The following is a 7,814-nucleotide window of genomic DNA, read 5'->3' as shown; positions in this document are numbered from 1 at the left end:
TACCTGTGATATGTTATTGTTCTAGTATGATATGATGCTATGTGCTAGTGACAGTGGGGGGGAGGGGAGATATTCCCCCAGAATACCGATCGATAGGGCCGAAGGGGCGGTCATGCCCAACCATGCTAGATAGATTATGTGATATATGTGTTATGTGGTAGTAGTAAGGGGTGAAATAGTCCCCAGTATCCGATCGAGAGGACCGAAGGGGAGGCCAGCTCCCAGATATGCTAGTCAGTATCTGGTCGAGAGGACCGAAGGGGAGACCAGCACCCAGATATGCTAGTTAGTATCCAGTCGTGAGGATCGAAGGGGAGGCCAGCTCCAAGATAGACTAGTTTGTATCCGGTCGAGAGGACCGAAGGGGTAGGTCGGACACCCAGATATGCCTGACAATATATGTATGTTATGTGATTGTATGGTATCTGGTATGTTGGGGGAACTCACTAAGCTTCGTGCTTACAGTTTTTAGTTTTGGTCTCAGGTACCTCTTCTTCGAAGGGGAAAGAGCTAGCACGGTAGCAGCCCATCACACACATGCTCCGTATTCCGCACCATGAGATCTTCCTGGGGATTTGTACTCTGACGTTATTATGTTTTATGAAAATGTTTTTCCAGACATGCGATATCTTTATAAAATGTTATGATCGGTAAACGTTTTATTTCGAATGTTTTGCTAAGTATATGTTTTCAAAAATGAAATTTTTGGCTCGTATTTTTGGGTTGTTACAAGTTGGTATCACAGCCCTGGTTTGAGGGATTCGTACACACCTGCGGGGGTGTTTGAACTCAAATCGAGGGATTAAAAGATTTTGGAAAAAGAAAATGTTTTCTAAAAGGCTAAGTAAAGGGTTTTAAGAAAGAACAAAGTGTGTGATGTGCGCGACCGGCCAAGCTCAACTAAGTATTCCCCAAAGTACCCATACAAGCTTATATTATGTTTATCAGTTTCAGTTGAGCAGCATGCTAGAATAGGACTAAGGATCTAGGAGTGATACCTTATGTGCCTGCTTTATGTGCTTCAGTATATGAAAAGTTGCATGCTAGAATTGAGTAGACAGAAGTAGGATAGCCTGTTTAGGTTATGCCTGATAGTACGAGTTATCATTGTATGCTAGTTCAGTTTTTCTCTACGAGGATGGAGTTGCTGAAGATCGTTTCCTTTTTTGTCCAAATTTTGTTTGCTTTGTGCTATGTGGGTTTTGAGTGATGGGAGTTAGCTGTTAGGTGAATACGTTAAGGTCACATGTGATCAAGGTTGAATAATCTCAGAGTGTTGGATTTGACCCTATTGCGTAGCTCTTGTTTGAGTCCTAACCGTGGTAGTGATGAGTCCCCTACTCGAAGGATTATCCGAGCCTCGTCGCCTATGATTGTATTCAGGTAATAGCCAATTGGCATCACAAAGAAACCTTCCGCAACTGAGGACTGGGTTGGGTGGAGTCAGAGGTTTCCTAGGGAAAGCCTAGGATAAGAGTATCAGTGATCAGCGGTAGTGAAAGGGACCTGGTGGAGTCAAGGCAGTCCTTGGAGAAGGTACGGATAGATGTGGAAGGTAGTATGGGCCCGTACTACTGAAAGCAGAGGATCCGTACCCGAACCGAGGAAGGCCAAGATAAGACCAGGGAACTTGTAGTAGGTGTGATCCCTCCAGAGGTGTCGGTATCGCTAACAGTTGTTATTTCTTTTGTATTTCAGAATGGTGGTACTACGCTCGAGGCCAGCAGTTGGCAGTACAGGAGAGGGATCAGGTTCAGGATCAGGTTCTGAGCCAGTAGATGAGGGGCTACGCGAGTTCATCGCATCAGAGACCACCAGAGGCATGCTTGAGTCGACCCCCATTATCTTCGAGTCGATCAAGGAAGGGATATTGGAGATAATGGAGTTCACCTTAGGGAATTCAGGAGTGACATGGAATCTGACCAGTCAGGACCCCGCACATTGTCCTTCAACGACTTCCGGGGCAGTGTTGTGCCGGATTTTCACGGGGCGAAGGACCCCATAGCTGCCAGACGATGGATTGCAGACATTGAGTCTGCACAGTTGACTAGATCCTGCCCTGAGGGGTCGAAGGTGAGATATGTAGCAGGATGTTTGAGGGATCAGGCTAGGGATTGGTGGGAGTCCGTTGGCGACTCGTTGGGAGCCTCGGCTGTCGAGGCTATGACCTGGTCGGATTTCGTGACCAGGTTCAGGGCAGAGTTTGCACCGGCTGTCGAGCTTCAGCAGCTGGCCAGGGAGTTCCTAGATATGAGACAGATGACGGAGATTGTGGCGGAGATCACCGCCAAGTTCCGGGAGAGGGCGTTGCTGGTGCCCCAGTACGCAGGTGACAAGGATATGAGGAGTACCCACTATCATGACATGCTACGAGCTAATATATGGGAGCATGTCAGTTTTTCAGCTTGCCCTACCCTGGACTCTATGATTGCCAGGGCAAGGGAGAGGGAGATAGATTTGGATCACATTCGGAAGAGGAAGGCGGAGGAGGGGAATGTTATGGGGGCTTCGGGGAAGAAGCCCAAGGGATCAGATGCGGGGCCGAACGACCAACAGGGGCGGGGTCGCTGTAGGAAATGCGGCAAGACGCATGAGGGAGCGTGCAAGTTGGGATCGTCAGGCTGCTACAAGTGTGGCAAGTTAGGGCCCTTCAGCAGGGATTGTACCGCCCCTGCACCTGTGATTCAGACATCGTATTTTTCGCGTTTTCACTGCAACCAGAGGGGTCACAAGAAGGCTAATTGCCCCCAGTTGACAGCATCAACGCCGGTTAAGGCGCCGGCTCCAGCTACCCTGTGGATTACAGATGGTCGACAGGGTAACGTAGAGGCTCCAGTGGTGAGGAGCCAGGCATTTCAGCTGGCAACAGAGGAGGCACGCGCCGCACCCGATGTGGTGACGGGTATGATTCTTTCCCTCTATCTTTATTTTTATGATATTGTGTTATTGATATGTGCCCTGCGTTCATGCGTTAGGATCGTTCCATGTGAACGGTATCCCAATTCAGGTGTTGTTTGACTCGGGTGCCACCCGGTCATTTGTTTCCCTTGCGCTTAGCAAAAAATTTACTGAGTCCTCGGGCATGTTGGATTGCCCTTTAGAGGTAGAGATTGTCGATGATCGATCGGTACGAGCAACAGCAGTTTTAATGGATTGTGTTATGAGGTTATTCAAGGAGCGGTATTTGGTGGATTTGGTTCCCATCCCGTTACGGGGGAACAGGATGATTATAGGTATGGATTGGTTAAGCCCTAATGGGGTGGTGATAGATTGCGCACAACAACTAGTGCAGATCAGGACCCCGAGTGGGGGAGAGTTGGTGATCCACGGCGAGAGGCCGCAGCATGGACCTGCAGTATGTTCGGCAGCGAGGGCTAGGCACTACCTTCGGCAGGGTTGCGCGGGATATGTCGTGTATGTTCTGGATACCTGGGAGATGGGTAAAGTGATGGTGAGCGAGGTTCCAGTGGTGCGAGACTACACTGATATGTTCCTGGAGGAGCTTCCTGGAATACCTCCAGAGCGTCAGGTAGAGTTCAGGATCGACCTAGTTCCTGGTCCGGCTCCGATAGCCAAGGCACCCTATCGGTTGGCTCCTCCCGAGATGCAGGAGTTGTCTGCGCAGCTGCAGGAACTGCTAGACAAGGGATTTATTCGTCCGAGCAGTTCACCCTGGGGAGCCTCGATCCTGTTTGTGAAGAAGAAGAACGGGTCGCATCGGATGTGTATAGATTACCGGGAGATGAACAAGGTGACGGTGAAGAACCGTTACCCACTCCCGAGGATTGACGACCTCTTTGATCAGTTGCATGGAGCATCTTGGGTCTCCAAGATTGATTTGCGTTCAGGATATCATCAGATGAGGGTCAGAGAAGAGGATGTGCAGAAGACCGCGTTTCGGACGTGTTATGGCCATTATGAGTTCGTGGTGATGCCATTTGGGCTCACCAATGCTCCTACCGCATTCATGGACCTCATGAACCGCGTGTGTAGACCGATGCTGAATTGGTCTGTGATAGTTTTCATTGATGACATCTTGGTTTGCTCTAAGATGCAAGAGGAGCACGAGGAGCATCTGATAGAGGTTTTGGAAACCTTAAGGAGGGAGAGCTTGTACGCCAAGTTCTCCAAATGTGAGTTTTGGTTGCGCGTGGTGCAGTTCCTTGGGCACCTCGTCAACCAGAACGAGATTTCTGTAGACCCAGCCAAGGTGGAGGCCATGATGAGATGGCAGGTTCTGAAGTCTCCATCTGAGATTCGGAGTTTCCTAGGATTAGCAGGCTACTATCGGAGATTCATTTAGGATTTCTCCAAAATAGCCGTACCCCTGACACGGTTGACTAGGAAGGCCGTGGTCTTTCGGTGGGGGCCTGAGCAGCAGGCAACGTTCGAGATTTTGAGACATAGATTGTGCGAGGCACCAATCTTACCCCTGCCTAAGGGCATAGAGGATTTTGCGGTATATTGTGATGCGTCCATCTCGGGTTTAGGCACGGTATTGATGCAAAGGGGTCATGTCATTGCTTATGCCTCGAGGCAGATGAAGCCTCACGAGGCAAACTACCCGACGCATGATTTAGAGTTGGGGCGGTGGTCTTCGCCCTCAAGATTTGGCGGCATTACCTCTACGGGGTTCAATGTACCATTTACACAGACCACAAAAGTTTGAGGTACCTCATGGATCAGCCGAATCTGAACATGAAGCAGTTTCGATGGTTGGACGCGGTGAAGGATTATGATTGCGAGATCCTTTACCACCCGGGGAAGGCCAACGTGGTGGCTGATGTGCATAGCCGTAAGGCGGCACCGATCGGGGATGTGTGTATGAGGATGATGGTGTTGACCCCACTATTAGAGCAGATTCGGGAAGCTCAACAGGAGGCTATGAAGGAGGAACATCGGAGGAGTGAGCGTATAGTGGGTCAAGTCACTCCTTCAATTATGATAGCCGAGGGTTATTGACACTACACCATAGGGTGTGGGTGCCGTATCACGGAGGCGTGCGCCAAATCTTGATGGAGGAGGCGCACAAATCCCGATTCTCTATTCATCCAGGGGCGACGAAGATGTATCGAGATCTTCACCTAGACTATTGGTGGCCCTGCATGAAGCGGGATGTGGCGTGGTACGTCGAGCGGTGTTTGACCTGCAGGAAGGTCAAGGTCGAGCATCAGAGACCGCACGGAAAAATACAACCATTGGATATCCCGTTGTGGAAATTGGAGGATATTACGATGGATTTTATCACGAAGCTTCCCAGGACGGCGCATGGAGTAGATTCGATTTGGGTCACCGTGGATCGGTTGACCAAGAGCGCCCATTTTATTCCGATTCAGGAAAGTATCGCGGCCGAAAAGTTGGCCAATATCTATATCAGGGAGATAGTGGCGCGGCACGGGGTGCCAGTGTCAGTGATATCAGATCGAGATGTGCAGTTCACTTCCAGGTTTTGGAAGAAGTTTCATGATGGGTTGGGCACTCATCTACATTTTAGCACCGCCTTTCACCCGCAGACGGATGGTCAGAGCGAGCGGACCATTCATACCTTGGAGGATATGTTGCAGGCATGCGTGTTAGACTTCGGTGGTAGTTGGGATACCTATCTTCCCTTGGCAGAGTTCTCGTACAACAACAGTTACCACGCGAGTATTGACCGTCCCCCATTCGAGATGTTGTACGGACGGAGGTGTAGGACCCCGATATGTTGGGGTGAAGTTGGCTAAAGGGTCATGGGGAGCATCGAGGTGGTGCTCAAGACGACCGAGAGGATCCAGCAGGTTCGAAGCAGACTTCAGACTGCGCAGAGTCGGCAGAAAAGTTACGCCGACAAGCGTCGATCAGACCCGGAGTACCAGGTCGGGGATATGGTTCTCCTGAAAGTGTCGCCTTGGAAAGGTGTCATCCGATTCAGGAATCGGGGCAAGTTGGGCCCGAGATACATTGGTCCATTCAGGGTTGTAGCCCGGGTGGGGAAGGTGGCATAGAGGCTGGATCTGCCAGCCGAGCTCAGTCTGATCCACAACACCTTCCATGTCTCCCAGCTGCGGAACTACCTCGTGGATGATTCAGCGGTGGTGCCTTTGGAGGATATACAGGTTGATGATAGTCTGAATTACATTGAGCGCCCAGTCGCAATCCTCGACCGAAAGTCGAAGGATCTAAGGAACAAGAGGGTGGAGCTAGTGAAAGTGCAATGGCAGCACCGCAAGGGTTCGGAATGGACTTGGGAGCCGGTGGAAGAAATGATGGAGCATTACCCCGAGCTATTTCAGGATTGAGCGGCAGACATCGAGGACGCAGTCTAAAATAAGTGGGGAGATTTGTAGCACCTGGTTCCTGGTACGTAAAATTTATCTAAGTATTTGTCATTTTTAGCCTTGGACTTGGCAAGTTGTAGGTCCGAGTCGCCGAGTAGGGACGGGCTCTGGGGACACGTTTAAGTTGGCGACTCGGCGAGTCCATATTCTGGACTCGGCGAGTCCCCGCTGTCTGATGAAACCCTAAATTTCAAGGGTTTGCACCCTATTTAAGCCTTCTTATCCGCCCCAAGCTCGCCCCCTTCACCCCCCAGAGCCTTATACTTCGTTTAAGCTTGTTCCTTGTGAGATTGAAGCTTTTTGGTGTGTTTTCTTGAAGATTTGGAGAGGGAAGGAGAGTAGATAAAGAAAAGAAGAAGGAGGCCAGGCTTATTGGTGTTATATCAGTGATTTCCTTGAGGTATAACTCATTTTCCCTTTGTTTTCATGCTTGTTGTCCCTTGTATCTCCATGAAAATCTTTCTTGAGCCTTTCCCCAAGCTTGTTTGTGTATTAGAGTGGATGATAAGTTGTTTAGCCTCTAGATCTAGGCATGATTGAGCTCCAGGAGCTTGGATCTACTGCCTTTATGGAACCATAGTGCATGAAAGCCCTAGATCTACCCTTTTTGGTTCATTTTGAGCTCGAAAACTCTCATGGATGTTTATTTACACGTAAAGTTGGAAACTTTACGTGTAAACCAGGCCCTAGGAACCCAGATCTATGAATGGCATGGGCTGGATTCAAAAAAAATAGCGTGTATAGTATTTGCATGTGGCAGACTCGGCGATTCGTTCATCTGACTCGATGAGTCGAGTCGCGAGTCCCCGGGTTTTCCCCCTTTTCGTGTTTGCGGATTGGAGTAGTGAGTCATAGGGTGTGACTCAGTGGGTTGGAAGCCAGACTCACTCATGTAGTAACTCAGCGAGCCAATGCCATGATTCGGCGAGTTCAAGGCAATCTTCTTGCCTCAAGAACGGACTCGGCGAGTTGTTCATACAACCCGGCGAGTCTAAGCATAGAGTGTTCTTTAGATAAGGACGAACTCGACGAGTTGTTCATACAACTCGGCGAGTAGAATGAAGAACATTAGGTCTTCAGCTTAGAAGGAAAACTCGTCGAGTCAATGCCAAACTCGACGAGTAGAGATGGGTTAGTGGTCAGACAAAGGGATAGGGACTCGGTAAGTTGACAAGCCAACTCTGTGAGTCGGGTCAACTGGAAGTTGACTTTGACTTTGACTCATGGTTTGGTTAAGGGTAAATGGTCAGTTTACCCTGAGGTCGGTTAGCAGTATTTGACTAAGTGTTTGGTGGGAATTGAAGCCGGAGGATTTCCGGAGCAGCAGCAGCAGACAAACCGTTCCCGCACAGATCAGCAGCTACGAGGTGAGTTACCTTCCAGTAGCGGTGGGTCTATGGCCATAATGCTGTCCCACCAGTAGGAATTGTATGATAGATGTTTGTCTCTGTGATATTCATCTAGGGTTGCTACTACATGTGATATGTTATTGTGCTA

The sequence above is a fragment of the Lactuca saligna genome, chromosome 4 (genome assembly GCF_052625555.1).
Source record: "Lactuca saligna cultivar CGN05327 chromosome 4, ASM5262555v1, whole genome shotgun sequence".
Classification (NCBI taxonomy): Eukaryota; Viridiplantae; Streptophyta; class Magnoliopsida; order Asterales; family Asteraceae; genus Lactuca; species Lactuca saligna.
Note: the sequence above shows the minus strand (reverse complement) of the source record.